Below are 18785 nucleotides of genomic sequence, written 5' to 3'. Positions count from 1 at the left end.
AGTTTATTGAGTACACTCATTACAGAACTAAATCCAGCCTTCCCCAAACTTTTGCATTCGTTTAGTTCTAATATTTGAGTACAGGTGATTAGTGAGTGACTTTAGCTCACGTAGTTTTCTGTGAACACAATCATTAAGCTGGGCAAAAGCTAAATAAATATTTAATCAAAATGTTTCTGATGATTCAATGCCAACTAATTTAATGTGCAACAAACATATGCAGGTAACATAATAAACTTAAAATACACATTTGGCAGCTGGCATTTTTCATATTTAACAATGAGTGTGTTTATATATGAAGGAGTTATTTATTCAGTATTTGCTAGACTACACAAATATTGATCTGCACACATTAATGAATGTTCTTGTATTAGTCAGATAAGGAGATTTGACATAAAATATAATCTAAAAAAAACAAAAGGAATAATGACCGCTTCTTTGAAAGGCAAATGGGGATGTTTGGTCAAAACTCGCAGAGATAAAGATTACAGCAGAGGTGACATTGTCATGTAAGCCTTTATTTATTTATGTTGTACCTGCTACAGGTGACCTAGGTTTCAACTCACTTACAAAAACATCTGAAAGAAGCTGACAAATGATTTTTAATTACTGTTTATTCCAGTAAACAACAGCTCATGGTAACCAAGTACTGTCAATTCTGTAAGCTAATATTTAGAAGACTTTTGAACTCATGGGAAAACACTTTGTACTCTACCATGTGCAACAAATAAGACCAAAGCAAATAGGTAATGGATTAATTGTCAAAGGCAAGCAATCAAGATTGATGAATAAATGTTTTTTTCCGTCTGGATACAAGTTGATTTTAAGTGGGAGTTTCTAGCCAGTGGTATCTATTCCTCATTGGAGATATGGTATTGTGATAGAGATTTAGGGTTAAATATTTTGTAAAAATGTGAAAAAACTGTACGATCGATTTAATTAAGCAACAACAATTTACCTAGTTGTAGCATTGTTAATTGTTAAGGTAAATAAGTTGTGTGTTTGATTTTTATTTTTAAATATATCTGACTTTTGTCAGTCTGTCAAAGGTAGGTTAATGGGACTTATGTGACAATCAACTGGGGGCCTATAATAATCCAAGGATTAAGAACCCTTGTTTTAGTTAATAGCTGAGTGTGCATACATGATGATGATGATGCCTTCTAATTATATTTTATATTTTAGACTAACAGGCACATTTGTGTCTGTAGATAGGTTAGCTACATGTCTGCAACAGAAAGCAAGACCTTAATTTATTCTGGCCAAGTTTAAATGATAAAAGATGAAAACATATTACCTACAGGGCATGAATACATATTGGTGATCTCTCCAGGATCAGACTGGCCCACCTGAGGACTAGAAAAAAAATCCTCTGGTGGGCACCAGTGATATACCCTACCAAAATAGTTTTTATTGTGCTATATAGCAGCGGTCGCCAACCGGTGGTTCCCGGCCCTGGAGAAGGAGCCCGCTAGGGGGGCGCACAAGCCAGAGCCACGGACCATGTCTCCCGTACAGATTTTAGACTGCGGGCAGAGGGCGGGTTGTGTCTCTGGTCTGCACGTGTGATGGGAGAGTGGACGGGATCTGGCATCAAGACATCACTTTGGGGGAAGTTCCTTACTCTGAATGACACATGGCTGCCCACGTATGCGTGGTCCGGAGTCCATGCATTTAGTGGTCTGTAGGTCCGAAAAGGTTGGCGACCACTGCTAAATAGGGCCTGATTTATATCTAATTTGTTACTGATCCTGATTATGTCTTGATTTATATATACTTTGTTGCTAATTCGCTTAATACAAATCCCTTTGTTTCAGCCAAGATGTTTTGTGAATTTTTTATCGTTGTGATTCATTCCATTTTCAGTCATGCTTACTTTATAAATATGTTTCCAGTTGAGTGCTTTTACACATTGTACTTTGGTATAACCTTTTAGAGAGATAGGTTTGCATTGCTGTTCTGTTGTTCAATGTATTTAAAGAAAAGGGTTAGGTAAATAGTATTTACTGAATGAGTAGTCAACAGTGCAAGCCTCCATATTTCTATGTATAGCCTTATAAACTAGGTAAACATCACGTTAAAGTGTCTTTCCTGGTATCCTCTATCCTACAATGTTTTATAATATGTACATAAACAGGTGGAATATAAAGGCATTTGGATTCTCTAATTATTAGTTTAGGAAGACAGAATGAGAGAGATGCTGTACAGGAAGTAACAGAAACATTTCTGCAAAGTAAGACTATTCCCCGCAAGACAATAACACTGGCACATTAATCTCAGAATATTTCCTCTGCATTCCTTGTGACAATTACATATTTTGGATTTTCCCTTTCTTTCAAGTAAAAAAATGGTCACCACAAAACAATAATATACGTGTGGCTGGTGTTTTTTCTGTGCATATGATTGGGTGGCTGAAGTCTGCAGAGCTTTAGCTTATTTACTAAGTGAAATAGCCCTTGCAAGGAACAATATCTCTTTGCTATGTGCGCTGCTGCTATTTTGTTAGTAAATGAATCCGCTGATGTAATGGTTTATATGATGCAATTTAAAAAGATGGTAATTTAAAGTAGAGTTTGTGAGTGTCAGGGTAAGGGTCAAATGAAAATTGTTATTGCATCTCTAAAGAGGCACATAGATCCTGGCTAAAAGATGGGACTATAGTCATCTAATACTGCTACTTGTCTTTTTTATATTACTAGCAGAAGTTATCAGCTACATCCACTGCAATCAGACGTGTAAAGAGGAGCCCTGAGTGATATAAGGTTGCAGAACAATTGCTTGTACACGTTGCAAAGTATGCAAAATAAACTATTCACTGAAAGCAAACATGGGAAAAGGCAGAATGGAACCAATGATAAATGTTATTGGTTTTGCAGTGGTGATGTTTTTTACAGTGTGTAACACTAAAGTTTAATCTATGATGTATTCACAAACAAAATGGTCAATGGTTCGGTGCAAACCAAACAAAAGCAGACACATTTTAAACCCATCAGTTGTGCTCTTTACACAAGCTGTTGTTCCAGTGAACAAATATGTGTTGATAGATTAGGCAGGAGTTAACAGCTATTCAGTGAGATAAATGAAGAACAGACTCATTTTCAAACTTGGTTTAAGGAAAGAAATTTGATCAATTGAAATATTTGATATTTATGCCATTTGGACAAAGAGAGGCTGTTAGCAATGTCAGAGATTCTTGTTATCAGAGAAAACAAACCATGAACCAAGAAAAAAAAGCTTCACTAAACTTACCCTAGAAAATGCAGGTGAGTGGCAGGGGTTCGGCACATTTCCTAAATCCCAACTATCTATTGCCAACTATTGCTCTAGTAATAAGAAACACAATTTGTTCTCCAGTTTTTATAAAACAGATGTTATAGAGTACAGTGACGTGACAAAAAATTTGTTAAAAAACTTGCCATAAAAAATATTTTTTGTTTCAGCTATAAACTCTGTTGGGTGCCAAACCATTGATTTCCTAGCAATTTTACAGACAATCCCAAACTACAGTTATGAGAAAAAGAAAGTACACTCAATACCCAACTTTAAGGTTTTGTGTATGAGGACATAATAAAAAAAATCATCAGGTTCTTAGGAGGGCTAACAATTGGGCATGCGTGAGATTGGCAAGTTTTTTCTTATTGATGAAAGAGGCGGTTGGATTTGCAGTCATGATCAAACATTCAAATGACCCTTTTTTACAGCTTTGAACATAATCACACCTGGTCAGGTGTTACAGGGATGCATATTCATATATTTTCTGGAAAAAAATGGTATTACAACCATTTCTCTAACATTATGGTTTAGGTTCTACCAGGCCTTTTGTCAATTTTACTGATTACCTGTAGCAGACATTATTTTAATATGTTTAAACGTTTCTTCAAAAAATGCATGATTCCCCACAAATTACCTTCTTATACTGACATGAAGAAATGAAAATTCCGCTGCCTATTTTTTAGTCCAGTGAGTTTGTAACCAATGAGATGGTATGAGGCCGTATAGAATAAACGATTCATTGTTGCAGTATGCAGTTTTATGATGCTTTGGGCTCAGTTTTAAAGTCCAGACATAGGACAATTAACCTTAAATGATTTTCTCACATTATTCAAACCCATGAATATGGTAATAAAGCAAGATGTGCTTTGCTAACTGGAAAAGTTCCTAGTAATAAAGGTGCCATAAAACAAGATCATATTATTGCTTTATATGCATAGTATACAAAGACTCTTCAAAGACATGTTTTTAAACAGTAAAGCTTCAAATAATAGGCAACAAGTGTACGACTGGTTAAACTTTACTAACAGTACAAATATTTGGATACAGTGAACATAAAAATATATAAAAAATGGGGCAAAGTCATATGCCTATGACATGTACCAAAATTTGAACTCATGTTTCTAAGTGGAAAAAATAGAAAATAATATTGTGACTTTTGGCACCTTAAACTTTGGCATTTTGGAAATAAAATTTCCATTGTTCTTCTTTATATTATTCAACCACATTGGTTGTATATTAAACCTTGAGTATGGGTAAATTGATTCACATATAAGGGAATTATAAGAATTTTATCCACCTGAATATTTTCATGTTGGATTGTCCAGTCTTAGGAAGATCAAACAATTTATTATTGATCATCTAAATAAATCTACACCTATCATGCAGCTCTTCATGAGAATATTTATACTAACTTATTATAAATTTTATTGTCACACATTAAAGCTTTTAGTAAAATAGTTTTTTTTAGCCAAATCTGTATAACGTGCAGAGTTCAGCATCCAGACACTCTGAAAAATCTGCATTAGCTATGTGGTCTTTGATCTTTTATGATCTTTGAAAATCAAGAGTTTCATACCGACACAATTTATGGCCATAAACAGTAGGACAGATGTTCTATTTGTGTCATTTCAAAAAGGAACTAGAGCTGCATGATTAATTTGTACAGATATAATAAGGTTGTGTTGCTTCACATTCAGTAATTGCATTTTGTCTCTACATTTGTGGACATATTGTGTATTATTGCTAATTGTTGCTTTATAACTTCAAGGTAGAGAAGTAGATCCACCTGTTTTTATGTCTGCAGATTCTGCTGAATGCTGGATATAAATTATTACATAGCATGAAGTACCACTGTGAGATAGGATTCTGACTCAGCGGAATAAAAGGAAATGAAGGAATGTTGTATTTATTATGTCTTGAGAGCACACCATGGTGCTCTGCTGCTCTGTTTACTTTGCAGTGATCCATGGAGAAACGGAAGCAGCTGAGATCTACAGCCTTGATTACACACACCTATGTTTTTTTCAGGTTTACCATATACTATTATAAATACTTGCTTGTATACAAAAGTGTTGATAAAAGAGGCAAATATAATACATCCTAAACATAAACAACCACAGTTACTTCATGTGTGGTTTCTTTTTTAGTCTTTCAGCACAGAGAATTAAATGAACTCTATTATTGTCAAAAAGCCTAAATGAACAGGTCCTTAACATAGATAAGGGAAAAAGTATCTAAAGAGTAATGTTTAAAGAGAATATATTGAAGCAATGTGTGTCATAAATGTTGTCAGTCTCCCAACTACCAAGCCAAGCACAGGTCCTCCCATAACATCCTATAAGGCAGTATGCTTGTTGCAAATGTTTGAACAAATGGAAATCAGGTTTTCCAAAAAAGGGTTAGATGAAACTGAAGAGATCTTGCTCTGAGTTTGGATTTCTAAGGTGATCTGCCCTCCAATGACCTGGGAGTTAACACAGTAGCATTAATAATTTTAGGAGCTTTAATCTTCCAAATTTTTTCAATGAACTGTTGTTAAAGGTAAGGAAGGTCACTGACGGATGCTGGAATGGGAAGCTTTCATCTTGGATAAAGTAATCTAGAAAAAACGTTTGTTTTGATCTCTTCGATCCTTTAAAATCACAATGGGGGGAATATGGACAACCTGTTCAGGTCCACATTGATTTGCCATAATAAGGGTGAGTAATAAGCTCAATAGAGGGAGGAAAAAGAGGATGTTAACTAAATTCATAAGTAGGGGATTGATCAAGATCCCCTATGTAAGCCATAATAGAGTTTAAAAAGATTGAGCAGTGATGAAGGAAGGTTATATTCAGTGAAATCAACTTCGGCTCTGTTCATATTTAGGCCAGAGACCAAAGCAAAATGATGACATCAGTTGGAGTAAATTATGGAGTGCAATTAAAAGATATGTAATGTACATAAGGAAGTCATGTGTGACCAGTGTGTATTTACGTTATGAAGAGCCACAAATTATAGACTTAATATCTGGATGTTTCTAAATATTATGAATAGCTTTGGATAGCTATGGCAAATGGCTCTATCACAAACATGAAGAGAAGGGGTGAATCAGACATTCATGTCCGGTTCCTCATTTTAACCTCAATTAAGAAGATCAAAAAGTCTTTCAAAGCAATATAGGCTGAGGGATTTACCTAAAGATCAGTGATAATATTTATAAAGGAGGAGCTAATTACCATTATTGCAAGAGTGAAAATATGTAGTCCCAGTCCAGACTGTCAAATGCCTTCTGTAAGTCTGTTGCTTACTTCTGTTGGCCTCCATCCCAGTTAGAAGGCACTGCAGATATTATTTTATGAAGAGAACGTAGGTGCCTAGGAAAGAGTTAAACCTAACAGCTAGAATATTAGTTATTAGTTTCAGGTCCTAATTTATAAGGGAGGTAAGACCATAGTTAGCAATGTCAGTATGATCTTTCCCTGGTTTTATACATGGCCCATTTAGGGGATTTTTCAGTTTTTCAGTTGCTAAGCATAAATTAGGTTTGATATGCATGAGTTTGATAGTGAACAGAGATCAGGTAGCGTACTTTTTTTTTTGCGTTCTGGGTCTCTCAATCATATTTATGGAGAGAAGAAATTTGAATTAGGGATCGTCATAAAAAAGCCTTATGGCCTGCTCAGGTTATGGTAGAAGAAATATGTGAGGTATTTTTAAGAAAGAAGAAATTCTCAGGAATTTTAGTAATGATTAATAATTGACTATAGAGTCCCTAAGCCTCTACTAGGGCCTGGAGAGACATTTCCCCTGATCCTGCAAGTGTGCTACAAGAGAGTCATTATCAAACCACAGAGAACACAGAGGAGAACCACACAGAACAGAAGATGTGGTCGATGCACACCTATTGACAATGGGCTGCTAAATAATGTGTATAATCCCTGGGAAAGGGGTTCAGCTCCCACCACATGTCCATCAGGATAAATTGATGGAGCAGGGTGGCTCTTTTTCGGTGGCTGTTTATAAGTGCATTGCTTTGATTTATCCAGGTCACAACCTTTTGTAAAGTTGGTGTTGCCTATTAGAATTAAAGTTAAACCCAGGCAGGAGCCTGAACTTGTTTAAAAAATTGGCCATGTAGCTGTCTAGTTGACCTTCTTAAAAGTCTGTAGCTACAAGCAATCCCCAACAGCAAGCCCACACTTGGTTTCATTGTGTCTTTATGTTGAATTGTGAATATTTAAAGTGCACTATACCCTCAACTAGGGTGAAAGTTCAACTTTGAGAAAAACCACTCACAAATACTCCATCTAAAAACTTTGCATTTCTAAGGAGAAAAAAAATGTAAATTGTTAAAAATTTTATTACTTATCTTAAATACTGGGCCAAGAATGCCCCATTGATCTAAATAGAAAAACCTTTAGCATCATTGTTATTTTAGGATAGAAATAAAATGTGAAATTCATGTTTGACCACATAGGAATTTTGTTTTTGTAACAAACTGAGTTATACTAAAATAATTCCAAAATATCAAAAGCAGAACACATAATTAAAGAATAAAGTATATCAGCTTGTATTACTAATTACACTCAGCATATATTAAAAAGTTAATGAGATGTAGTTAGTCCTAAACCCCACAGTTTTGTGACCACACAGATTCAATCAATACACAGATACACTCAATGGTGTAAGTTTACCTCACCTCATCAATAAAAATACATTGATCCCAGTATGTACTGTGAAGCAGACATTTGTCAACATTGGGCTGTTCTCAGGCTACTGAGAGATTAAAAATCTCCTGTGCCGTTTAGGCCTAAGGCCGTATGTAGATAATGTAAAACTTTATTTAGCATGACTGACCATGTCCAGCATTAGTCATGTTCTACCAGTCTTGTGTTTACTCATTGCATTAGTAAAGTGTGTAAATAGAGGAAATGGCGCACATGATTACCAGTGTCATTGATCCATTGAATGAGTATGAATAGAACTTTGTGTGCTTATGTTTTCTTTCCCATTTCCTCAGTAGTTTGTTGAGCATCTGACTGGCAATACCAAACCTAAAAAACTAGCCTGTTGTTGAACTTCCTCTTTATTTATTTGCCTCCCAGTATGTAGTTACTTTTTCCACAATGTAAAACTGCTTAAATCCTTTCACAAGGCATTTCTGTAGGGTTCTTTAAGATGTGACCAATACACATTTATATAAAATAAGTCATTTTGGTTGTGTTACAAATATATATTACATTTTTATTTATTTTTAGATGTATTATTAATAGATAATTTTTATGCTACCCTGATGGCACCAGACACAGTATGTGGGTGTCAAAGCACCCTGCTAAACACCACATCTTTCTTGAAAGATAAGTGATTGGGTAAGTCTGCCATCCTATTTCTTTTTTAAGAAGAGCTGAACTTTGGAATTTGTGCCCCAAAAAGAAGCAGGCAGAGGGGAAGGGACTAGTCACCATTATTACTGGTAGGCTTCTCACAGGTTATTTATTCCTCAACACCAACCTAGTCTCTGTGTGAAGATGGCATGATGTTAGCATGTCATTGCCCTAAGACTAAGTTATCTGCAAAGCAATTTTAAGGGGAGGTCGATTTGAAAAAAAAACATAAAATTCACAGTAGAAATCTGATTTTAATGTGTAATGAATTAGGCTCCCATAAGTCTAGGAACCTTTGAAGGCTTCTATTATAGAGACTGATTTTTTAAATCTCTTCAAAGCTGGAGAAGATAGACTATCATGGGAGAACCTAGGTGATCCAGAAAGCCTGAAACATATCTGGTCTAGGATAGGATACTTGCCAATAGCAAATGATTTTTAGGGAATCTCTTCCAGGTTTGCTCGACCACAATGTTGAAACTCAACTCCAGTTTGGGCAAGGGTGACATGGATCCACCTCCAAACTTGGACTCATTGGACAATGATCCAGAGAACGGTGCCATATAATTGACTTTTTCCATTATCTTTCCTCAGACCATTCCAATTTGCACCCTCTTTCTGAGCTACATCATTTGAAGAATCTTTAGCAATAAACACTTCTAGTCATGTTAGATGCAATGTTTTTCTAGTGTGTTTCTACCCAATGACTGCTACAAAACTACAGTTCTGAAGGAACACAACAGTAATGTAGTGACCAGAAGGTGGTATTAAGGCAGCAGATGCAAGTGAAAGATTTGGATGCTTAAGATTCCTTAGCAAATGTAGCCCTGAAGGAAAGCAGAGATTGAAGTAACTGTGTAAATGGTAAACATTCATTTTTCTTGTCCTTTGTGGTCACATATGGTCCAGTATAAATATAGTATAAAAAAAAGAAAAGAGAAATAACATTTGTAAAGCTATCCCATGTAAAGCCATTTGATGTGGGGAAGGGCATAAATGATTCACCTTATTATTTGTTCTAGAGACTATTGTCACCAAAACAGGAATTAGGAAGAAATAAAAAAGTCCAAAACTATAGAATAGGCAAACCCAGCTTCCTCTACCCAGAATAAACTTCTGCACGCCTGCACAGGAGATATGTCATCTAAAAATGGCAAAACAAAATGGCCAAAGATGATAAATGGGAAGCAGAGAAGAGGGAAGATGGCAGCACCCTGTGATGGATTGGGCATAGGTGAGTAGTTGCGGGTTTAGTTCTGCTTTATTCATTCAGTGGGGAAAAATGTCTAGTGATAACTGTCTCAGATTAGAATTACCTGTTAAGGTGACTGGTTTAAATTTAATTTTTTTGTCGTGACCAATGTAAAATAAGATCTCTCCAACAGTACACAGACAGTAGACAATTAAATAACAAAATGGGGCTTTAAAATGACCTAATCCATCCAGGACTAAAGATTTAAAAGCTCTTTTACTGTTTGTTAAAAATATGTAAAAACATTTATGATGCATTTTATTTTCTTAATAATCAATCAAGTCATATAGACTCAAAAATTGCATTAGCACCCACGTGAAGGAAATGCCCTCCACACCCATTAGGTGCGTGTGCTTTTCTTATCTTTCATATCTTTTTATGTTCATTAGGAATTTATCCCTGTATTCGTCTGATAAATGTCTCATATATCACCTGGCTTTAGCTCAATAAGATCACCTGCGAGAAAACTGTGTGTGACCTTCTCTATATGTGTTCATTACAAGCTTTTCAAGAAAAGCTGTTTTAAACCAATGCTCTTCCATTATTTCTGGAGACTTTATACGGATATGGGTCTTCCAAGTTTTAGATTTCTCCTAACCTATAGAGACATTTGAATAAACAATGTTTACCAAAATATACCTTTAAAATGTAGAAAAAGGTTATTATTTAAGTATGTACATGGTTAAAAAAGTAAATTAATAATAAAAACTTTAAAATGTCTAAAAAGTCACAAATGAAAACCACACAATAATTATTTCAAACATCAAGAGTTCTTAAACAAAGGCAGGAAATTCTTGAATCTCACCTAAAAGCTTTATTTTATATTGCAGATAGACTATTGAAAGAGAGCCAAAGGTTAGTTGTTCTTGCTGTATTAATAGCTGCACTGGGAGTGTCGGTGTCGTGCTATCAAACATATTTTCAAAGCCTGGAGATGCAATTTCCTCCAATCTGTAGGCTATTTCCCACCAATTTTCTTAGTGAAGTAATAAGCTGTGACAGGAGATGGAGCTAGCAAGCAGCAGGCAGCCTCCAAAGGAGAAAATGACCTCTCAACTAACTTAATGGGCAAAGTACTTTAGTCAGGTAAATGGAATTAAAGTATTTCTTACTACTGTACTTGTGAATAATTTATAGATTAGGGACACAAGTTCAAAGGTTCAATTGCATAAGAGAAACATTATCTACAAGGCATTGATCTGCTCTACATTAAAAGGACTTTGTATACCAAAAATGAAAACTACAAGGATGCATGCATGGAATAAGCCAGAAAGCTAAACTCAGGATAAATTTTGGGTTGTCGACCTATCACACACTTCACCATACGCTTGAACTGATAAATGTATATAATTCAGCTGCTTGGTACATTTGTTAATACCATCATCCAATTATTGGAATAAAGGAAAGCCCAGGTGAAAGTCTGTACGCACACTGCATATTGGCACAAAACAAAGTTTTTTTTCAGTATATGGCATTTGTAAAATGCTGCATCAAGCATGTTTACTGCATAGTTCCATTTATATCTTAAGAAGGCCGAGTGTTTGGTTTTGGGTCAGTGCCAAACTAAAATCCAATATTGGTCAGTTGGGCCTTGTTCCATACATGATACCTGTCAATGACTGTATCAGCAAACGTCACAACGAAACTAACTGGTGGACTAGTCATAGTCATAGTCATATGTCATAGTCTGCCAGCTGGCTTAGCTGAGTCTTATACTACTGTATGTAGTGTTGGTTGATTTGCCACTGTCATTGACCTCGGTGGGATTAGAATGCGACTACAAATCAACCCAAACACTGGGGTCAATTCAAGCAAACTGTTGACAAACTGAACATAAGCAAATTAAACCCTAATCTTAAAATAACTAGCAAATATCCAAATAAATCAGTTAGGTCCAACTAACTACTGAAGTACAACAATACTTGTTCTTCTGTAGACCTTCTGTAGACCTTGAGTAAATATTTAGATTGTACATTTCAATAAAACATTGAAAAACTTTGTATTTCAATTGTTTTCTTGGCAATTTCTCAGTTAGTTACAGTTAGTACAGAGGAACAGAAAAAGGCTATGGAAGATGGACGATGGGCGCTGTACACATGCCAGATTCTCATCCGATATTGGCCCTGAGCAGATTATGGGACGAGAACCATTGCACGTGTGTATGTAGCCTAGAAGTCCAATGTTGCTGCCAATAAATTTATAGACAGGTACTTTTAATAACAGAAAACACAATGGTATGAGTATTTTTTTTTTATAAAGTATGTACAATATAAATACTGTGCATACCAATAATGGGAACAATTCTCTATAACAAAGCGTTAGTGCCTAAACATTCGCTACAGGTATGACAGGCTATAATTGTATCTGTTGCTACAATTAATACAACTTGTACTGTAGCTATAAAAAAATTTAGAACATAACTTGTCACACAATATTTCTCATGGGTACAATTTTTACTGGATTCTAATCTAATATGTAAATGATGTTATTCAGATAAAAGTCTGATTTTAGGTATTACTGGTCAGTAATGTAATAAAAACGTAGTACTTCTCCTCTAAGGGTGGTATGGAATATTCCCCAAACTGCTATTGCTGGCTGACATCTCTAAATGCTCCAGTTCTTACTCTCCTGATTGCATCTCTGGGCGTAATTCCTGGTGTATGTTGAAGTAAATTTTGGGCACCAGTCATTTAGTTATTTTGTAACTTTATTGCTGAATAATGGGAAAGAAAGTTAAGGTTTCTGGACACCCAATGAACATGGCAACACAGGTAGCAGGCTGAATCTCAATTTCCAATTGAGTGTAACTGGGTCTGCCTTTCTCCAGTACTGACCCATGAAAAGCAGCCACAATCAGATCTATGACCTTGTAAAATCAGTTGTAATGGATCCTTTTAACACGCTGAACAATTTAGACCCATGACTCTTTCAGAGTAACCTCAGGTACCTTACTCTATAAGCAGGAAATCCGTATTGTCATGCCTAGCAAAAGCTTCTACCAAGGCCTCCCCTAGCATAGAAAATTTAGTTTGGGTTGCTGCTTCCAGGAAGACGTCTTGCAATTCCCTCTGGATTGATCTTGTAGCATGCCATCTGTGATCCGGCAGTGCATTCACACTGGTTTTGTCGGGGGGAAATAAAGAGGACAAGTCGTCCTAACCCATTTAGTGTTTTTTCCTACTTTACTGACTACTGGAACCTTTTCAGCAGTAGCAGGCAAAACAATCAATACCCTATATCCTGAAAAGCATAAAAAAGAGACAAGTTAAGCTACTTACAGCCTAGCTTCTTAAACAAACACAGAAAAAGACTACAAGCATTCCAGGTTCCCTACAAATAAAAAAAAATGTTCAATGTAATCCTAACCTTTACTCATAGGTCAAAGCGACATGTTCACTTAGGACCTATTCGATACATTTTGAAAGTTAAAGCAGCCCATTTATTTTGAATTAATAGGTTGTGCATTTTAAGGCAATAAAGAAAAGACCTGACTTATTTTTTAAGTGTAGTGTCGCTGCGTTGTGCATTGCTGTAGTAATTCCTTGGTCATCTGTAAAGTAGAAGGAAGTGGGTCACAATCTCCCTCATAGCCTATAGTATTGGGTATATCTACGGTGGGGAGGAGAATCCTCAACCTTGTATAAACTGATGTATTTCTTCTTTTTCTTGCTTCCCCAGATGAGTGAAGGGAAGGTAAGTATAATTAGCTACAGGCGCTGATACTATTACGCAGCACTGTACATTAAATAGGGGTTGCAAATGACAGACGAATACAGACAGTGACACAGGAGGAGAGGACCCTGCCCTAAAGAGCTTACAATCTAGTAGGTGGGGTAATTACCACACAATAGGAGGGGGGATAACACCTGTGTACTACATTTGTACAATTGCACACAACACAATTGTGTTGAGTTAGGCCAACCCAAACATTTTAAATTGGAGATTAATGAACCCCAGGCACATGTAAACTACACCTAGCCTTTTTATTGTAATTTAACACATGGTAATGGACAGAGCACTGCAACGCAGATGTAAAATTGCTGAATTAATTAAAAATGAAAGCCACTGCAACACACTAATGGATGCATTGTGCAGAATTGCATATTACCACAATGTAAAGATTTTATCCCAGCTCTCTATCCCAGTAAACAAAAGAAAGGAAAAGTAGTGGTTCACTTTAAGCAATCAATGTTTTTGATTTACTTAAAGATAAAATCCATCTTTACTTAAGTTTACATAGTAGTAGAGAGTATTTTTTGTAATTAAATATTTTATAGGCCAACTATGCCAATGTTTTAGTTGCAGATAGTTGCAGATTAGTACATTAGTTGCGGATGGGGTACTGTTTGCATGAAGCTTCATCTAGGATTATAATTGCACCAGCACACATTGGTGTGGCTCGGCATTAGGTCTTGGTCCCTGCAGAGTTTATGTTCCACATACTGTGTATTAGAAATTCCAGCTTCACTCACAATCCTGCCTCATATCTGGACTGATGGACTACAGGCGTCATCAAGCCCTCTCCCCACACCCCATAAATTATTGGCTCCCTGAAATGTCAGTTAGGTCAAATCAGTGTCATATATGTACATAAGTTTATACTTGTCCAGGAACACACACTCCTCTTCCCCAAATAATAACATTCCACAGCCATGGGGAAAGCTATAAATAGGAACCATGATTATAATGACATCATCAATAGTAAAAAGAATAAACTCTACAAAGTTAAGATTTTATATGAGAGAAAAGGTTGTAAAATTCTTAAATTTAGGTTTACATCAAATCACTAATTTATTCTGACATGAATTCACATCTGTTACATCAGTCAGTCATTAATGGGCTTTATATTTTAAAGGGATTAAAAAATCAGCTGTCATTTACATTTTTTAAACTGAATTAAAAACTAAAAACATACAGAAGGAGAGAAAAACAATTCCAAGGAAATAAATGTCTTTCTGAAGAGGCAATAAAGGATTTGTGGAAAAGCTTGCCAAAACCTAATGAGTATTTTGGCATGGTTTTGTAGCTGTTGAGCACTAATAGCTCTGAACAGACCAATACAGCCTGTTTAGATGTATGTTACAAATGGAGCAGACACTACAAGATACAGAGCAAATAAATGTATATTTTTTTCCTTCAAACAACACTCGGTTTCTCAAATGAAGGATGTTCCCAACAGCATATGTTTGTCTTAAACCTCATTTGAAAGAGTGATTAGTGGTATTAAATACGAAGCTACTGAGATGCTAAAGTGAGAAAAAAAAACACCTTGGTAGTTCTCCAAAAGAGCACAATGCAGTTAACCAGAAAATATGAGTTATTAGCTTATCATAATTACATCCAGTTTCTAAAGTAATGGAGCAGTCCACAGTGAATTTCTTCAGGGAAGTGTAACAAAGAGTGTGAAATGAGCAGATGGATTTAATTTTTGATGAATTTCGACTGCTAAAATGATCTCTCAAGCAATCCTTGGTTAGGCATGTGCTGTTAGTAATTCTTAACCCTTCTGATGACAAAATTGCTGCAGAATATTGGACAAACCTTTTAAAGTTTTTAAATATAGAAACAATACAATCATGTTTATTTTACTGTAAATTTTCTAACACAAATATTAAATAAGTGTAATGGATTTAAATGATTGCTTGCATCACCTTCCTACCTATCAAAAAGACAGCATTTCGGAGATTTTCCTTCACTCACTAAACAAATATGAAAAAGAAAGAAATTAGGTAGAATAATATATGAAATAGTGACATAGATAGTAATGAAACTAGAATAAAAAGTTTTGATTGCAGCAGGGCATTAGGGCAATACAAGGATTTATAAAGCAGCTGTATGAGCTATTACCACAGAAAAACTTCAGGCACTCTATGGGTCTGATTTATTAAAGCTCTCCTATGCAGGAGATGATACACTTTCATCAGTGAAGCTGGGTAATCCAGCAAACCTGGAATGGATTTAGTCCAGGATAAAAACATTTGCTAACAAATAGAAAATTACCTACGAAATCCATTCCAGGTTTGCTGGATCACCCACTGCTGAAAGTGTATCTTTTCCAGCCTTGGTGAACTTTATTTAACCAGGCCCTAATTATAAAACAAGGAATCTGACATTCCCTCAAACGTTTCCTTATATGAATCTTCCAGGTTCCATATGTTTCAATGATAGTAAATGATTACCCCCAGGCAATGTTTGAGGGAAATTTATATTGCCTGTTTTAGAAATAGAGCTCCAGGATTTCAAAGCAAGATGGACATAACGCAGAGAGATCTCTGTGTGAAAAGGCAGGCTTTGAACTAAGATGCAAGTGCAGTGTTGAGTAAGTACTATAGTGTCCAGTGAGAGCAGATGGAAATATCTGTCATAAATGGTTGCATTAGTGACAGGATTGTCTTTAGGGCCATGTCAAGCAAAACCATTGTACAATAATGAGAATAAAGAGTACATACTCTTCAAATTTTAAGTTTTTGTGTATCAGGACATACTGGTAATTAAAAAATCATATGGTCTTAAAATGGGTAATAAAATATTGTAAATACAACCTCAGGTAAACAATAATACATGATATATTACTCTGTGTCATAGGTGCTGCTAACCAAATGCATTTGATTGATTGATCATCACCAAGTGTGAGCACCTCTATACAATTAGAAATTTAGGCAGTTTGCTGGTCTGGAGGATTCAGGTGTGTGAGGAGGAAATATTCTTATGATCTTAGCAATGGCCTTAGACAAGCAATTGTTTCTGCCCTTTAATCTGGGAAGGGTTACAGGCCATTTCCAAACAATTTAAAGTCTATCATTCCATGTTGAGAAAGATTATTCCCAAGTGGAAAATATCCAAGGTATTTGTTAATCTTCCCAGGAATAGATGCCCCAAGGTCAGAATGTGCACAAAATCCAAGAGCTACATCTCAGACTCTACAGGCCTCAGTTACCATGGCAAAGTTACAGTACAGTACAATAAAAGACTGAACAAGTAAGGTAGTCAGGAGGAAGCCACTTCAATCCAAAAGAATATGACAGCAAGTGTAGTGGTGGAGAGATGATGATTTGGGCTTGTTTTGCAGCCACAGGACCTGCGCTTATTGCAGTCATTTAGTTGACCGTAAACTCCTCTGTATATCAAAATATTCTTCAATTGGGTCAATTATGAAGCCACCTGTGTGACAGCTAAAGTTTGGCTGAAATTGGGTCATGCAACAGAACCGTGATGCCAAGCTCACCAGCAAATATACAACAATATTACTAAAAGAGAAAAAAAAAGTGTTGCAGTGGCCCAGTCAAAGTCCAGACCTCAAACCGATGGAAATGCTTTGGCAAGACCTTAAGAGAGCCGTGGACAAATGAACACCCACATGCCTCAATGAGGTGAAGCAATGTTGTAAAGAAGAGTAGGTCAAAAATTCTTTATAATGATGTGAAAGACTGATAAAGTCATACAGAATCATACAAAAAATGATTATTTTTGGGCAGGAAGCCAAAAAATCATATTATTATGTTTTATATTTATTTGGTTTATATTTGGTTCTGTTGTCTTTATTTGTTCCAGTCCTATTCTTTTATTTAAAAAAATCTTAATAAAAATGATTGAAAATAAAAATGGGCAGCAGAAACACATTACTGCAAGGCTCACAGATCATTCTCTGTATCCATCTTGCCAAGGGCCTCTCTGCTGCTACCCAAAAAACCAAGAGGAAGCTTGTAAATGGGTTATTGGTTTGGGCATTAGGTTAAGTAACACGCCTTTGTTTGGCTTGATCAACCAATGATCTATCTACCAGTGGGCTCCTGATTTTCTGACTGACAGTATCCATCTTTTAGGTCTCGCTGGACATAGAAAATGAACTCATCTATTATCCTGGCCTACATGCTTTGGGTAAAAATACTTCACCTTTTAATTGATCTGTTACACTAAAGGTAATTGTGCTATGTCTTAGTGCCTAAATCTCTGCCAAAGACAGATCTGTATATGTAAATATTCAGACATGGTTCCTCCACTAGTAACTGCATTGCTTCATTGTAAATATAGGGAAAACAATCATAAGTGGTTCCTTACATGACAGTTGCATAACTGATTTTCCTGCTATAGGAACACATTTAGATCCAAAGCACGTACAAATAACAATAATTTTTATAGCAGCACGTCTTCTATATCAGTGAACATTCATATATAAAGGTCAATTTGACCTCACTATATTTAAGCATTATCATTTTTTATTTTAGAGATTTATAGATGTAGATTTCCATCCGCACAATTGGCATGTTTATGGGATAATTTACCTTTTACAGTTTTAAATTAGAGTAGGGAAGGGTCACCACTTTGCATTGTCACCAGAACAGACATAAAAGGAAAGGTCTTCCAACTTGGACATTTGTTCTAGTTACAGTTGTGTGAGAGAGGGAGGGAGAGAGAGAGAGAGAGTTCACATTAGCGATATATCCGTGCCACAGACACTTCCTATTGAAATACTACCCTTGGTTATAAAAAAACAACAACAAAAAAAAGAAAATCTCCAGACCTTATTATTGGACTGATTTATTCTCTATAACTCATTCATACATAATAATATTATTTTGTAAATTGCTAACCAAAAAGCTAGTGTAGTGAAATTTTAAGTGAACCAAAGGTCAATCAAATTAGCCCAGTGTGATGAAACTTACAACATATTTTAATTGTGATTGCAAATAATTCATATGTAAAATTGTCATTGAGTTGGTTTAAAGAGAACCAGTCACCCATTGGTATATCATTAAAGTCTTAACTATTAAATTATAACTATACAACCTCTTGGGGATTATGTATTTTTTTACTTGTATTTGCAGAATTGAATTGTCAAGCTATTACATGAGGGTAGTGGTGTTTTTTCCCTCTGCTCTACATATATACCTACA

The sequence above is a fragment of the Pyxicephalus adspersus genome, chromosome 3 (assembly GCF_032062135.1).
Source record: "Pyxicephalus adspersus chromosome 3, UCB_Pads_2.0, whole genome shotgun sequence".
Classification (NCBI taxonomy): Eukaryota; Metazoa; Chordata; class Amphibia; order Anura; family Pyxicephalidae; genus Pyxicephalus; species Pyxicephalus adspersus.
The sequence above is the reverse complement of the archived record's forward strand: the minus strand, read 5'-3'. Positions refer to the sequence as shown.